Consider the following 17,854-nt stretch of genomic DNA (forward strand, 5'->3'; position numbering starts at 1 on the left):
CATTCATGTGGTGGCATTGTTTATTTTGGCTACCTGGCCCAGGCAAGTAATACGGATAAGAGAACAATTATCAAACATCATCAGCTTAGTGAGGCCCAAAATATTCATTCGGGTAACTATTAATAGTAGTAGTCGAGGGCACGCTTGAAAGGCACCGTTTGCAGTCTGCACATCAAATCACAGTCATGCCACAGCCATTGTTGTATTTGTTTATCAGACCGGGCAAGTAACACCAATGTAAGCACAATTATTGACCCTGAATAGCTCTGCTAGCATTGTTTGTACTAAAGAATGCTGAGTGAAGTTGAATGTGTTTTATCGAGGCAAAAATTTCATTCACAAGCCATCGGCATAGCGATCGACAGCCAGGTTCAGACAATGACATTTGTGAAGTAATAAATGGTGAAAGTTGCAAAAGTTCTTAGTGCACTGCTTTGCTGGGCTCCATTCACTGAAAAATGTCTTTGTAACGATGAAAGCGTCGGACAGGAAATGACACCCCACTGCACAATGTTATTTGTGCTGAAAATTTTTACCATCATATGTGATGGGCAGCGAAACCATCTGTTTACTTAGACTGAATGCATGAAAAATGCAACAGCATAGCAAGGTGTTGTTTCGCAATATGCAGCCTTTCATGTGCACTTTTGGCGAGCTACCACATGCACTCATGCATAAGCATGAACCGAGGTAAGAGGCAAAGTTACTGTGCAACCCACATGACGCTTTTTTAAGATGTATCTCTAAACCTTTCTGTTTTCATAGGCGATCAAAATTTGTTTTGAGCAAGTTGGCTAATCACATTGCAGCAACAACACAAGAAGCAAGGACAGAAAACACAGCGAGTAGGCAGATTGAGAAGACTAAGTAGACCAGTGAGAAAGGTTTTAATTAGATGGAAGAGGCCAGCCCTGCAGTGTACAGGAGTTAGTGCTTTGAATGAGATTGGTTAATGAAAATGTGTAAAGACTTTGCTGAAAGAAAACTAGCAAAAACAAATGCTAATATAAAATAAAGGGACAGAAATAAGAGTAAGCGCAAACACGCATGGAAGCAGGCAAGTATTCACACACAAACGCGAAAACTAAGAAATGCGTGGGAAATAAAAAAATATGACAAACGAAAGAAAACATACACACATTTCCAAACAGACGTGGGTAGAAGTATTGTAGCAGTGGGTTCACAAGCTGCTGTGCCTACCTTCTCGTATGTTTTTTTTTTACCGTTCTCTTAACACTGTCATGGGAATTTTTAATTGCAACATATCATGAGAATCGAAAAGCAGTGCAAAGCTATGTTGTGGGAAACCATATTGAGCGCTGGCAACACAACTTATGCGTGACTGTGCCACAGCACACATTCTACAGCTTGCGCGCGCGGTGAGCACTGGTGGAAAGCAATCAATCGATGGTGCTACACAACGCTCGAACACCGCCGTTAGACGCTCAGCTATCTCACTACTGACGACGATTGTTCACGCTAAGTTGACGGCGACGAATCTTTGTGTTGGAGGCTTCTTTTGCAAATATTTTCTGTTGAGACGCTCGTAGGTTTGTTTCATGCGCGCACGCTTTTCTCATTTGTCCTGAGAATGGTTTTGCTCCATCACTTCACCCCGTCCGATGAGAAACGCAGCGACACAGTACACGAACACACCCGCCGCTGACAGTAGGCACCAGACTTTGGCAAACCTTTATCGTCGTAGCTTCACTCGGGAGAGAAATGAAAAAGACATGGAACAAACAGGCAGGATGTGTGTTTGCATCGGTCGCCATGGGATCCAGTTTTCAGGCAAAGCGTAGCGCAGCGTCAGCGATGCTCGCTGCAATGTTTCTTCGCAGGATCACGGCTTAGAATAAACGCACGCGGCATAAATGCTGCATCGTAAGCTCACAGTAATATTTCCGGCATGATAGACAATCGCAAACAGTTTGGGAATTCACTGTGACGAGGCGTTGACACGCACAGCTGACGCAACTTGGCCCAGCTCGAAGCCCGGGCGGCCGTCTTCTCCGACGGCGGGGTCACTGGCTGTCCGGCTCATGACGTCGGTCCAGAGTGCGCGCCCATTGGGGGATGCTTGTGTGCATCTGCTTCGGAGGAGTAAACGCCCCCTTTTTTCTAAAATTGTATTCGACTATAGGTGGTTCATGTGTATGTCTGAGGAAGAGCCTGGAGAAATCGCAGGACGTCGTGTGAAGCTGAAATTCACTGTGATGATCCCTTGATAGATATTCCAAGGGGCTACAAAGCCCTTTTTTTAATTTCCCTTCCAAAAAAGTTTAGCACAACTATGAATTTATTGTGGCCAGTAATGACCACATTCATCAAAACTTAATTGCTTATTATAAATAAACTGCGCCAGCTTTAAAAAACAAGAAGCCTGTTACCCCCTGGCAAAGTCATTCAGGAACAGAATAAAAAAAAACGGCACACAAATCTAAAGAGCGGTTCTTGAGATATTGCCTTCCTCAGCACCACTACTAGCGAAAAAATCTATTCTGAGAAAACAGGCCTTGAAAGTTGAACACGTATTTTTATTAGAAAGCTCCTGCGGAGTAGCTTGAAGTGTCCCTGTGCGCTTTTTTTCTTGTTCTTACTTACCTCCACCTTTTCTTGGTGTTGTTTGGTGTTTTTCTTATTTTTTTCAGGCATAGCACATCTTTTTTAAGAGCTCGCTGGATGGCTAGGTGTCCTGGCTGGAGCCCAATGGAGACTGATATTATTTCAGTTGCTTTCAAGCAGCCAGTATTGTAACGCAGCACCGCTTCGTGCAGTGCTGTTTCTACGGCAATCAAAGATGTGTGCTGTTCTTCTGGCATCAAGGACCAGAGTGGAAGCACTCCGACGCATTCTGAGTCTTCGCTCCCATGCAGCGCTGGAGAAGAGACTCCTGTGAAAGCCGCTGGTAGACAGGCAGCATAGCTGCAGCAACATAGTCCGGAAGCTTGTGCTTGGGTTGTGGCTCACCCTTTGCCTCTGCAGCTTTATGGCGGCACCACGATTCAGCTCCCTCTGGGCAAAGTTCATGGCGTGGCTCTTGGTCAGTCTATGTGACGTGGTTGTATGTTGCCATCACTGCACACTGCATTGCTGCTACGTCACTAGAGTTGTTCCTCAAGGCCCAACCATAATAGTATGTGAGCTTCTCAGTGAGGGGTTTTGTCAACTTCCCCTTCCCACTTAGTGGCTTATCGTTCTTCTTGACAATGTTACATAGTCCACTTCCCATCCTCTTTTGGACATGATCGAGGCGCTCTACATTTACAATTGGCACAAGCCCATAAACATTCTCTTCTGTGAGGCCAGAGAAGGTACGGCTGTCCCCATCAGACGCCAGGGTTGTGTAATGCAGGCCATGCCTGGATATGGACCGCTTGAAAAGAGTCGGGCCTGCTTCCACCTCCATGCTTCCAGGATTCGCATCTGCGTTCTTCTGGCAGATGTGGTGCTGGTGCCAGCTGTCGTATGCTACATCTCCAGGTTTGGGCCCTGTTTGGCATCCAAGGCAGTAGTTCGAGAGTACAGCATCCAAGATGAGACCTGTATGGAAGTCAATTATAGATCCTACTCCGATGTGAGATGTGTGCCCACGCTTGTGCCACGTTCTATCGTAACACCACGGTGATCCATTTCTTTATACGCGGTAATCACTGCTGCGGCAGAATTAGCGTAAAACGTATCCAAGGCGTGGGCCTCTGGCTCCCTGAACGTCTCCTTTAAGTGCTTTTGAAATGTCTTGTGGTGCAGACCTCTGTAAGAGACGTTCGTTGCTGCCCAAAAATCGTTGAGAGCCGTTTGGCCCTTTCCTATTTGCTTCCTAGTCATCATGGCACGGACATTGATTTCAAAAGCCTGCGAGTCCTTCTTGCGGGGCGATGTCCACGAACTCTCAGTGGTGCCACAAGAGGGGCACACGACTGCGAGTTTTGTCGCCCGTCCAAGCTTGGTGCTCTCTCGCACAGTCAAATCACCCTCAAAGCAATGTTCGCACACTGTGCAGCTGTGCAGCCTGCTAAAAACGTCTATCTCAACGAGAGAGAAATGTTCGCCCTCACGTGTGGGTGTAACTGCAGGTGTAAGAGTCGGTGTATGACGACCGCTTTCGCAGCGGTCGTCATAGAGGCGTCAACCGGCGCCACGAGGACGGCAGCGAGCGTGAGAAGCACCGAAGCGGAACAAGCGGAGGAGGTAGCCATCGCCCTGGCCATCGTCGACGCAGACTGCCACACGGTGCTGAGTGACTCAAGACAGGCGGTGCGAAACTTCGCCAAAGGGCAAATCTGCAGGGAGGCTGAGCGCGTTCTGCGAGCGGTAAAACTAGACGAACGAAAAGTACAACTCAAGTGGTTCCCGGCGCACGCGGGTGACGCGTCGGAACGCAATGAGAACCATAATGAGACGGCACACGCCGCGGCGCGAGCGCTAACCAACCGTGCCCCGGCGACAGACCGTCCAACGTGGTTCGGAACTAAGGACCGCATGACAGATTACAATGAAATCTCGAAGACCTACCGCTTGGCTCGCAGGACTCTTCCACCCCCGCACCCGAGACTGAGTCGAGCGGAGGCGGTAGTACTGAGACAGCTCCAGACCGGATCGCTACCGAGCCCGAAACTGATTAATCGCATGTACCCCGAGACATATCCGACAGATATGTGCAGAGTCTGCCGGAGGGAGACCGCCGACTACACGCACATCTTGTGGGACTGCATTAAATATCCAGAAGACTCTAAATCAAGAACACTCCCACCGCGGCTCGAGGCAGCCGCAAAGAGCTACGACCGAGACGATCAGCTCTGGGCCGTCCAGCAGGTCCTCGAGGCGCTCGAAAGGCACGGACCCAGCGAGCCGGCAATGGCGAGCGGAGACCCGCGCCGAGTAACGGCAACTTCGAGGATGACGTAGGCCCTCGTCGGGGCGCGCGAGCGCCCAACTGCAGGCATAAATAAAGTTTCTCCAATCCAATCCAATCCATTAGTTGAAATTTCTTCCAGGTCGCTGGCATAGAGCCGAGTTCAGCGCGAAGGGTATCACGGCATTTAGTATTCGCGTTGATCTCTTCCTTAGTTAGGAAACGCGTCCGCAGATGAATGGTCGACGGTCCGCTCATGCTCGATGGCACCGGTTCACAGCACGAGCTGGGCCCGGCGATCTCGAAAACACTCGGTGTGCTTGTGGCTCCAGGCACACTCAATGTGTCGGATTGTTGATTGGCGACAGCTGATGGCACAGTTCGACCATTGCAAGCGCCTACGTAGTCGGCACTCCCAGCAAAATATTGGACATAGGATGCTTGTACAAGCCGCATAGTGTGCTTCTGCACACCGAACATCTCCACTGTCTTGCGCTTCGTTGTCGGCATTGCGTGCAACAATGAAGACTACAGAACTAGCGGAAAAAGAAAGCTGAAAAAATAATCAAAACGATAGCACAAGGCAATGAGCAGCTCGCAAGCAGACGTCTGTCGAGGCAGACAGACCAAGGGGCAACAACGAGGCAAGTGCAGTGGGTGCGGAATCGAAGGGAGCAGCCGCCTGCGCAGCAGCCAATGGCAGGTGCGCTATAGCCCACGGGATTTGAATGCGCTGCTCTGGCCAATCAGCACTCCTCATCACATCGAGGGAAAACACCAATAGCGCCTCAACTGCGTCGCCGACACCATTTTCCACGGCGGCAAAACAGAGACACAGAATTCACGGTCAAAATGACACCAAGATGGCGCGGGCTGGCTGCATGGGCCGAAATGGGCGTGCGTGCGAAGTTCGTCTTCATTTCGGCATTTGTGCGTGTTTTGAGAGATGGGGTGGCATCAAAAGCAGCATTATTTTTTTAATTTGTGGTTGAATTACGGGCTGATAATTACAGAACAGCTAGTTTATGGGACATACAACCCAGAAATATTGTTTTTCAAAAATCGACTTTTTCACGATTTTTCAGTTTTCAATGGCCACGTCCCCCCTTTTAGTTCTCGTCTTGTCTCGTCTTAATTTTGTAGTTATGTGGTTGCATCTAGAGTAAACCCTCGTTATAACGTAGCAGCTTCACTCGAACCATTGCTTTATTTGAAATTTCTCCCAGTCCTGACCTAATGCACGCATATTAAACCAGATTACTCTAACCATACTAATAAGCTGCTCCGCTTAGAGTGAACTGTCAACTCAGGCGGCGCTTAGTGCCTATCACGCCGACCGAAGTGTTCTGCACCGAGCGAGCGAGTGACCCTCTCGGTTGCCAGCTATGCCATCGTACTGCCTGCGCACCCTTCTCCTCCGTGCTGTGCCTGTATCTTATCAGCAGCGAGCAGGTGAATGCTCACGGTGGCACTCAGTGCCTTTCACGCCCAGGCCCCTTGAATAAACTAAAGCTAGCGAAATTCCTCCTCTCCTGGCCTCTCCTTCTAGCCGTATCTGCCTTCTCCTGCTGCTTAGCCTCTCAATTTGTTCTTTTTGATTTTAGTGGTTGTGCTGCACAGCGCACCAATCGTTGCGATTGCCAGATTCACAATTGCCGCAACGAAGAGCAATTGTCATGGTGCTGGGGCAAATAAAAAAAAGGAAACAAAAGGCGCAGCCGGCAGCATGCTCACGCAACTCCACTCCACCAACAGGGAGACACAAATATACCCCTGTCCTTTTCATCTGCCCTCACTTGCTGGCTCGGGTGGCAAGATAAAAGAATGTAGCTACCTTTAGATTTATTCGGGGGGGCATATTCGCACCGAGTGAGCGAGCAACCCTCTCTGCCGACATACCCTTATCAACCATGCTGTGCCCCTTGCGACATCAGCTGCGAGCAGCGACACCGCCATGGCGCCACAGTCACTATGGCCGAGGTGTTGAAGTAATGTGCAATGGAACAGGTAAATGGTACTCCGCACCACCACCTTCCGCGTAGCGTACCCAGCATGCCCAAAGTCATTAGAACTCTATTGGCTCCCTTCCACAGCCAATTGTGACCAAGAAAGTCAATCCCGGTTTGGCTCGATCACGACCAAAAATTTGCCATGACACCTGTATTAGACTTCCACGGAGTTGTGCTATTTCAGCTCTATTTTTTTAGCTTTTATGAATTTGTCATTCTTGTCGAATTATTACTTGTATCGAATTTTTTCGCTGTCCCGTTCACTTCATTATAACAAGAGTATACTGCATGCGGTAGTGCGAGGAAACTGCCATTTGTGAGCGACCAGTGAACGGGGGATGTATTCTGGGGCGATCACTTTCAGCAATACTATCGCCTGAGAATACCTCCCCAGGAGGGCACCGTGATGCTTGGCTGTACTATTACCACGTAAACCAGTTTATCTATTATTTATTGTAACTTTGACATCTTTACCATTTATTCGATCAGCTACGGGTTACTTTCAGAAAGATCTCATGGCTATTTATAAAATTTTGGTGTAGAATTTACAATGTAGGTAAAGATGCGTTTGCAGCCACCTTAGGCATTTGTCTCGCAAACCATATTTATTTCAAGGAAATTTTCCACGTCTCAATAATTTCTCTCGTCGTATTCGAGTTCTGATTGCCGTGTTATAGTTTGTTAACGAAGCTTTCCCTCAAGTCTAAATATTTTAAGGCAGTTTTCCTTGTCTCTAAAGCCGCTCGAGTTCGCTCTTCTCCTCGGGCAGCCATTTTTCCAAGAAAGTATGCCTTCCAACCACTCGGAATCAGCAAAAACCGACTATCGCGGACAACATGAGTTCCTTTCCACGTAGGTGTGAGGCTCTGAGCAGGAGCTGTGGCGCTTGAAAGTAGCCTGGGGCCTGACGAACCAACCGACTGAGCTATCTTTCCGGGCAACATCGGAGGGTCACGAGTTCAAATCACCTGTTATGTTGCTTTTCTTTGCCCCTTTTTCTTTCTTTTTTTCTTCTTTCTTTTAATGTATTTTCCTTTATTTTATCACTGTACGGGAACCCTCCTAAAATAAAAAAAAAGAAGAAAGATATATATCTTCAAATATGTATGGCCTCACATGTGCAGGTCATAAATACCAGGTTCTCTAGCCGAGTGCCATCCGTGCGGTATAACCGAGCTCAGATTGGTCCACCTTGACTGATCAAATAGGGCACCACTGTATATTAAATGAGGCGTACAACTCCTGCGGGACCCGCCGTGGTTACTCAGTGGCTATGGTGTTAGACTGCTGAGCACGAGGTCGCGGGATCGGATCCCGGCCACGGCGGCCGCATTTCGATGGGGGCGAAATGCGAAAACACCCGTGTACTTAGATTTAGGTGCACGTTAAAGAACCCCAGGTGGTCGAAATTTCCGGAGTCCTCCACTACGGCGTGCCTCATAATCAGAAAGTGGTTTCGTCACGTGAAATCCCACAATTTATTCTTAAATTTAACTCCTGCGGGGACGGTACAGTATCCGCCTCCCGTGCAAGAGGACCGTGATTCAAATCCCGGGCCGCACAATTCTCCACCGGAAAATACCAGAAAAAAACAACAACCGTGTGTTGAGAAAATTGCACAAACAGGCCTGGAGTGCGGCCTGATCCCGGTGACCAGAACCGGTAACGCACTCTCTCACCAGAGCAGGATTGGCCACCCTGGTGCAGTACTTGGCCACAACCTCCTATATGAACATGAAGAGTTTTATAGAGATTTATACAGTACCAGTAACACCCACGATGATAAGGTGAGAGAGAATAGTCTAGAGGAACTTGAAATCCCACAAGTAACACCAGAAGAGGTAAAGAACGCCTTGGGAGCTATGCAAAGGGGGAAGGCAGCTGGGGAGGATCAGGTAACAGCAGATTTGTTGAAGGATGGTGGGAACACTGCCCTAGAAAAGTTGGCCGCCCTATATACACAATGCCTCATGACCTCGAACGTACCGGAATCTTGGAAGAACGCTAACATAATCCTAATCCATAAGAAAGGGGACGCCAAAGACTTGAAAAATTATAGACCGATCAGCTTACTGTCCGTTGCCTACAAAGTATTTACTAAGGTAATCGCAAATAGAATCAGGAATACCTTAGACTTCTGTCAACCAAAGGACCAGGCAGGATTCCGTAAAGGCTACTCAACAATAGACCATATTCACACTATCAATCAGGTGATAGAGAAATGTGCGGAATATAACCAACCCTTATATATAGCCTTCATTGATTACGAAAAAGCATTTGATTCAGTCGAAACCTCAGCAGTCATGGAGGCACTACGGAATCAGGGTGTAGATGAGCCATATGTAAAGATACTGGAAGCTATCTATAGCGGTTCCACTGCCACCGTAATCCTCCACAAAGAAAGCAACAAAATCCCAATAAAGAAAGGCGTCAGACAGGAAGATACGATATCTCCAATGCTATTCACAGCGTGTTTACAGGAGGTTTTCAGAGACCTGGAGTGGGAAGAATTGGGGATAAAAGTTGATGGAGAATACCTTAGCAACTTGCGATTCGCTGATGATATTGCCTTGCTTAGTAACTCAGGAGACCAATTGCAATGCATGCTCACTGACCTGGAGAGGCAAAGCAGAAGTGTGGGTCTGAAAATTAATCTACAGAAAACTAAAGTAATGTTTAACAGTCTCGGAAGAGAACAGCAGTTTACGATAGGTAGCGAGGCACTGGAAGTGGTAAGGGAATACATCTACTTAGGGCAGGTAGTGACCACGGATCCGGATCATGAGACTGAAATAACCAGAAGAATAAGAATGGGCTGGGGTGCGTTTGGCAGGCATTCTCAAATCATGAACAGCAGGTTGCCACTATCCCTCAAGAGGAAAGTGTATAACATCTGTGTCTTACCAGTACTCACCTACGGGGCAGAAACCTGGAGGCTTACGAAAAGGGTTCTGCTGAAATTGAGGACGGCGCAACGAGCCATGGAAAGAAGAATGATAGGTGTAACGTTAAGGGATAAGAAAAGAGCAGATTGGGTGAGGGAACAAACGCGGGTAAATGACATCTTAGTTGAAATCAAGAAAAAGAAATGGGCATGGGCCGGACATGTAATGAGGAGGGAAGATAACCGATGGTCATTAAGGGTTACGGACTGGATTCCAAGGGAAGGAAAGCGTAGTAGGGGGCGGCAGAAAGTTAGGTGGGCGGATGACATTAAGACATTTGCAGGGACAACATGGCCACAATTAGTACATGACCGGGGTAGTTGGAGAAGTATGGGAGAGGCCTTTGCCCTGCAGTGGGCGTAACTAGGCTGATGATGATGATGATGATGATGATGATGATAATTAGATGGTGCCACAACACTGAGGGACGCTTGTGATCGCGTTTATTTAGTGTCTCGTCTGAATTGCATTTTGTCGACTGCGTGTCTGCACAGAGTAGCAACATGGCGGTGCCCTTGTGGTTACCAATTTCAATGCATGGGCGCACAGCCATGCCCTGGCTGTGTGGTGGTCAGCACGCTTCACTCGTTGTGAAGAAGCCTCTAGTTGTCCGCTGATTCAGGAAAGTGCAATTTTCAGCGGTCCTGGCTCAACCGTGACAGTTATAAGCAATGGGTTGCTCCAGACCTTGTGGGAGCTTTTCCTCTAGAGGTGATTACATTAGTAATACTATGCCGTGTGCACTGCAGCCTCCTGAAGTTTTTTACTCATGCGGCAAATGGCGCAGCGGTGTTACCTGCCTATCGCATCCCGGCATGCATGCTTTGAAGGCTTTTTTTGCCACTCAAACTTTTCATGTGGAAGGATGCTTGAAATAACTTTTGCCTTGGCTGACATATTTATGGTTTTCTGACAGATTTACTAGCAGTCCTTGAAAACCTTGAAAACCCTTGAATTTTTACAGGTCCCGGAATGTCCTTGAATTTGTATGCTCGGCTAGGCTTAGCAAATTTTGCTGTGCACCTGGCCACATTCAATGGCTAATGCAAGTCCAAACCAATCCAATCCTTTGTGCATTCTTTTCGCTTGTGTCTTCATTGGCCGCTGCAGTCCGCTCACTACTCCTTGCCATGCCCTGGCTGTGTGGTGGTCAGCATGCTTCACTCGTTGTGAAGAAGCCTCGAGTTGTCCACTAATCCAGGAAAGTGCAATTTTCAGCGGTCGTGGCTCGACCGTGATAGTTACAAGCAATGGATTGCTCCAAACCTTGTGGACTTTCGTCGCGCCAAGTGTAGGCCGTGCAGCAAAGGCTTGGACATGTCTGCTATGGGTGAGTCGGCACTCAGAAGTTGCATGAAACGTGTGAAGACCTAACAAATGTGAAAAGTGCGGAGCAAAGCAGCTCGATTAGAAACTACGCAATGAGAAGGTGTCATGCCATCAACGTCGTCGGACTTGGGCCATGCTTGCACAGTAAATGAACTTGTGACGGATGCCGAGGTACTGTGGACTTTGAAAGTGGCATCTTGCCACTATGCGTACAATTCGTTGTCTCATACTGGGGAACTGTTTCAGAAGATGTTTTCTGATAGTGAAGTAGTGAAAGCCTTCTCCTGGGGCAAAAAGAAGTGCGGGTACATCATGTGCCATGGACTGTGGCTGTATTTTCTCTCTTGTTTGCAACGTGAAATAGAACAGTGCGGCTGTTATGCCATCCCCTTCGATGAGTCCTTGAATTATTACCTGCAAGGAAAGCAGATAGATATTCACATGCGATACGCAACACTGCAGAAGATATCCAGGAAAAGCTTTTAGGGGCCCTTGAATGTTTGCCACTTGCAAAAATGATTCACCTATCTATGGGTGGGCCCAATGTAAATTTGAAATTCTTGACGAGCTTGCAAAGTCACCTGTGGAACAACTATCAAGTTCAATGCCTAGAGTTGGGTAACTGTGGTCTTCATACAGTGCATAACGCCTACAGGGCCGGTGTTGCTGCCATCAAGTGTTGCCTTGATACACTCCTTTCAAGCCTCAGTTCCCTCTTCCATGAGACCAGCAAGGAGAGATGACTTTGCTTCTGTTACTGACCAGGTAACATACCATCTCAGCTTGGTCTCCTGTCGTTGGGTTGAGAATGTACCTGTCATTGAACGGGTCATTCTTCTGTGGTTCGATGTGGACAAGTATGTGCAGTCTGCCAGAATGAAGCAAGTCAGTTTGCCTAAGTGTTTGACATTCCAACATGTATTTGATGCCTGCCGTGATCCACTGACACTATCAAAGCTTCACTTTGCTGTGGGAATTGCAATGATATTCAAGCCATTTTTGTTTTTGACTGAATACCAAGTTGACAAGCCACTGATGTTCTTTTTAGCAAAGGACTTTGAATGTCTTATGAGGAAACTAATGACAAGGTTTCTGGTGTGCTGTGTACCATCTGCATCTGTTGGAATTGTGAGCCTCTTGAAGATCCAAAGAACCATGCTTCGCTTGAAAAAGTAGACATTGGTCATGCAGCAAAGCAAACTTTTGTGAAGGCTGCCAAGTTAAGTGCAAAGGATGTGTTCACATTTAAAATGGAGTGCAAATGGTTCCAGGTTAGTGTAACGAAGAAGATCTTGGATAATCCTTTAAGATACCCTCTTGTCAGGGCCCTATCCTCTCTAGGTCCCTGTCAAATGTGTTCAAAGCCTAATGAGTGCCTTACAGGCTTCAGGAAAGTTTTGGATGCACTCATTGGAGCTAACTGGTTGAACAAGCATCAACGAGATTCAGTGCTTGCTGAGTACACAGAGCTGCTCCAGGAAGAAAAACACTGCCTTCGATTGTTTGAGAGGAATTCCAACAGTTTGGATACATTTTTTTGCAATCCTTTAAAGTTTCGTACTTTATGCTGAAACCTCTGGGGTGTCATCAAAGTTCTTGTTTTAAGCCATGGACAAGCTAGTGTTGAAAGGGGATGTGGCGTTAATCGCTAGATATCTGTTGAAAACATGAACGAAGTCTTTCACGTGTCACAGAGAATTGTCTGTGTTGCTGTAAAGAAGGCAGGCGGCATCCTTAAAGTTGCAATTACAAAGGAGCTGCTGACATCAGTTTTAGCCGTATGGAAGCGGTACCAAGCATACTTGGAGGAACGAAGGAAGCAGGAAGCTCAACAATTGAGGCATTCAAAGAAAAGCCTTATTGAAGAGGAAATCGAGAGCAATCGACACAAGAGCAAGAAACTAGAAAAGTCTATTGCTGGTATGATGGCAGCTGCTGACAATTAGGCAGCAAATTTGGCGCAGCATAGCCTTAGCTGCTTTTGCGCCATTAAACCCCACTTAACTAATTAGGCAGCAAATGACATCCTATACTGCGAAAGAAAAGATGCCAAAGGTTGAAGCAATTCATTGCGCTATTGCTGAAAAAGTTCCAAGCGCTTTCTTCAGATACTTCCTTGTGTGTGCATCAAGGTAGCGTATGATTGTGGTGAAGTGTGTATGAAGGCAAATTACTTGCTTTTTTATTTACAATAAAATGAGCGATTTCGTTGAAATTATTTTCTGTCCAAGCTACTAAACACATCGCTGGAGGTCTTTGAAACTACTATGTTGGGGCCTTGAATCTTTTCCTTCAAAACTTCTATGAACCCTGTACTTACTAAACAGGCTCCAAGTACATGCTTGAAATTCGTTGTGTGTGTTTGCGCTTCCAATCAGCCATGAATTCGTTAAATTGAAACTGCACCACGAAAATATTTCATTCAATTACGAAACTAAGATTGGGAAATAGTTCTTTACATTGATAATTTCATTAAATCATGGTTCATTGGGTTGAGGTTTGACTATAACAATAAGTAGCCGCCACACCATTATCTTACGTGCTATGGCAACATAAACCACATACTGCAATGTTCCCTTCACGCAGTAATTATAACAAATAAGTCAACGTACCATTTTCGGACTCCCTAGGGGCCGCGAAAACGTCCGAAAAATTGGGCAGGCTGAAAAAACGAATGCGTGTCTTTTACCTTTTACAGCCCCCAAGGGCTCAAATTGCCACACGCACGTCCGAAACAGCTCTGAAAACCTGCTAGTACACATATTAGATGTGTTGGTGCTCATACTATGATAGGAGACGGTGGGTGCACGCGTGTATAATTAAGGAATCGTACCGTGTCCCGTGACAATTGCCCCTTCCCACTCTTGGCATGCTTCGCTGCAGTACTTCGCGTATGCTTCAACGAGCAACACTGCTGTATTGAGGCAAGCTAACTTTCGAGAACCGGTATTATGCAACACGCCGTGCTTCCCGAACTTCCAAGACTTTGACGGCAATTACAAAGGCAGAGTCGGCGTCATTGCCAACTGCGGCGAATTGGTTTAATGGAAAACACTCCATCGAATGGCTTGAATAGCTTGTTAGCAAACGTCGAATAAGTTACACCTATCATTGCTGCAGTGGTGGCTACGGCTGCCAGAGGATCTGAGTGCGAGAGCGCTGGTTTCAGGAGGTGAGATAATCTAAATAGCAGTGGTGGTGGATTGCCGTTTCAGACCTGTGGTTATGGCAAAAAGTTGGAGAAATTGGACAGCGAAGGCTTTTCGCGTCCGAATTATCGGGCATGTCTGAAAAATCGGGCGTCCGGAAAATTGGTCTGACTGTAAAACTGGCTACTGGGCTTGTGCTCCAAATGGAAAAAGAATGCAAAATACTTGGAAGGAAAGAAAAAAGCACTGCTTGTTTATCTCAGTGGTATCTACGTTGCGGTTGGACCAATGGACCTTGGTTGGACTGGAGCAGGCCTTTTTGGTCAGTTCGGTCGTGCTTTGGAACGTCGCATTCGTCCTCCTTTTACCACGAACGAATTTAAAGTGTTCATTGTGACAGTACGCTGATTTTTAGAATGTTAATTATATCTGGATGCAGTTTTCATAGGCAGGGTCAGAAATGTAAATGCAGTGAAATTTGGTCATTATAACCAATAAATGGTTATATCAGGGATCGTTATAAGCTGGTATGACTCTAGTCGCACTCGCTCGGTGATTTGCAAGTTCCAAGACAGTTCTTCCAAAAATGTATGGTAAGGCACGATCGCTGATACTGTTTAATCACGAACTGATAATTTGGACAGTTTTGCTGAAATTTCGGACACTTTACAGTGCTCCACTCGATAATTCTGACTTTGTCCCGCTTCGCTTGCACAACATGTGCCATTGAGTTGATGCAAGTTGACCGAGTCGTACAGAAAAAGTGATAATTTTGATTCGTTGCCGGTGCCACCTTGATGCTGAAAGTAATGAAGCCTAGTCGATCCAGTTGCAGCCGACTTCGCCCAAACCACGGCAGAAGCCATAACCATGCCCCTAAGTTGTATAAGAAGTGCATTTGCATGGCATTTGCGGTTTGTCATGCAAGTTCTGCATGTTCAGATTACTCCTTTACGTGTTAAATTGTGACACTGTTGTGGGTGACTTCTCTGGCTGTTCTTGTGAATTTTGGTGGTCACATCGCCAAAATTGGTAATAATTCCACCTTCTGTCTCTCCTTTGAAGACGACAGCAATTTTGATGGATGGCGGCTGCTGCATAGAAACCTGTGATCATATGGCTATCAGAGTGCGGTTGGCCTCTGTTTAAGTTGCAGGAAATGGAGATTTGGCACATTTGGCGACTCTAATTTCATTTGTCTGTGGCCACAGTCATTACAACGGCCAAATGAAGACCGACCAGGTCACAAGCAAGCAGCGAAGCAGCAGATTGACAAACTTTTTGGGGGTACTTGTAGAATAAGGACTTATTCGTTAGTGAATTTTATATTTTAGACTCTATATATTTGTACTTTTAGGCAGTCCCCACAGAATCTGCATTATCGGTCAATGACTGTATTGCGCGCAGCACATTATTGAGCATGATAACTAGAGGCTGGATTTTTAGGTATATAAATTGTGGGTTTTAGACGCCTAAAACAGGCATTTGAAGCCTTATATTACCTGTTCTGTAAGTGCTCTTTCAATATCACTTACTTTGCAAAGCTTCATTTTTTTTATGATCGCATATCAGCACAGCAGTAGGCACCTCCTAATGTGCACTTATTTAAATAAAAAGAGTGGGGCAGAGCTTGCTGCTTTAGACGAACCGCCATAGGCGAGTGTTCTCTCCACAACTATACTTCATCGTACAGCAGACGCGCAGCTATGCAGCAAACTTTGCATGCTTCCATTTAAAATATTAGCATTGTGCTCTGCACTCTCCACTCTTTCCACGCTATAGGCAACAGCTCACCTCTATCAAAATGCTGTGCATTTTTGTCTGTAATCTCCACTCTGAATGTAACATGAGTTGCATGTCTGCTGCCGAAGAAACGGACTTTCTCTGAACTTTTTCTCTGTCATTGATAACCAGTGTTAGGCATATGGTGAAATACCTTCAAAAAATCAGTAAATGTTGTCATGCAAGCCCTTATTTGCTGGTTGCATTTCCACGTGCATTGCCATTAGCAAAAGCATCTGCTAGAGCTGCTAGGTCTCATTGAAAGAAGAATGGGCTTTTGAAACAGAATTAGCGCCCCTGTAAAGGATTTTCAGGTGCTAAATGCAATATAGGCATACAAAGGCACAAATCAACGAAATAGGCTTTTTAGACATAAAGGGCTGAAATAGGCATTTGTAGGCACCATAAAGTTGGTGCTAAACCACATCCTAACCTATAATTCAGGCTTGTACACCAAAAGGGTATTGCCCCGACACACTGGAAGAAAGACGTGTGCGTATAATCTGGCCTTTTGTGATAACGCTGTACATTATCGAGCGTGGTATTCAAAGGGGCTCTTTTGCTCGAACTCCATTTTACAGTTAAACCTCGATGTAACGCAGTAGGTAAAATGACATACATTATGTCTAAATTTCATTGTATTGAAATTCGACTTTTTATGCAACTAAATGCAGTCACCAATAAATTTTTCTTATGTGGAAAGGAGTCGCAGAATTTTCCTAATGATTGGGAAATCCAAGAAGGCAAATTTGAATGAGAAAACAACTCATTTTGATGAATCTGGGAGTCTGCAACGAATGATACGGTTTCATGCCACGTTGACGATATCTTCACGTAGGCAGTACGAATTAAGCGAAGCTAGCCATGCTTTCGAATGTACTTTGCCCCTGCGGCTGATAGCGTTGTCCCAGTGCGGGCGACACTATCAGGTAAAGCGCTGGCTGCGAGGAGCGAATGCTTGTATGCCTCTCGCTCCAGCAGGTCACCCAAACTTGAGATTATGCAACCTCCAATACTAAATGCACAGGAAGGCAGCTTACATGGTGCCACGGCGTCTCAGCACTTCCACTCTTTGCACATGTGGCAGATCACCTCTAAAGCAGGGTGCACGGCTACGTATGCACTCAGCCACACTTACAGCCATGCACAGCCACGGCCGAGACGCGCACCAACTTACCCCCCACTTCGCCCCCTCGTGTGTGCTTGATCGTGTTGCCGTGAGCTTGCACCCATCCCTCTTTCCCTTTGCTCGCGCGGAAAGGCATAACTCGTGAAGCCACCATCTTTCTTTCTTTCTCACCCTCACGCACTTTCACTCACACTTAAAGCACAAAGTGTGCGGGGGGGGGGGGATAAGATCTTATCGCGTTTTGGCTTTATACTGAACATGACGTGGCTTCACTTCACTTTGCTGTTGTCGCGCCGCGCACCAGTTGAGAGGTGCGTTTGCAAGCAGCCGTTTGTAATTCAATCATTTGACCATCTGCGTCTGCGGAAGCTTCCATTTATTGCCTCGGCATTCCTTTGCGACGGAAATGAAATTTCGTTATATGGAAATCGCATACAAACACGGTTATATTGAGGTTCTATGGACAAGATGTTATGAAAAGTTAAATACTTTGTTATATTGAGAATTTCATTATATCGAGGTTTAACTGTATTCGAATTATTTTCTGGTCCCGTTAGAGTTTGAATTTAACAATATTCCACTGTACTGTAGAGCACTGCCAATGTGACTTGCAAGTAAATTAGGCTGACCTTCCTAGTCCTGGTGACATTTTCTTT

At 46.3% G+C, this 17,854-nt stretch overlaps 1 protein-coding gene and 1 pseudogene across 7 annotated transcripts in view; one reads left to right on the top strand and one right to left on the bottom strand.

Moving 5' to 3' along the window:
- roq (RING finger and CCCH-type zinc finger domain-containing protein roquin) overlaps positions 1–17,854 on the top strand; it is a 150,859-nt gene that overhangs the window by 119,111 nt on the left and 13,894 nt on the right. The gene's annotated exons all lie outside the window — the stretch shown is intronic.
- LOC140215509 (uncharacterized) lies at positions 2,363–5,365 on the bottom strand (annotated as a pseudogene).

Source organism: Dermacentor andersoni, chromosome 1 (genome assembly GCF_023375885.2).
Source record: "Dermacentor andersoni chromosome 1, qqDerAnde1_hic_scaffold, whole genome shotgun sequence".
NCBI classification, from domain to species: domain Eukaryota; kingdom Metazoa; phylum Arthropoda; class Arachnida; order Ixodida; family Ixodidae; genus Dermacentor; species Dermacentor andersoni.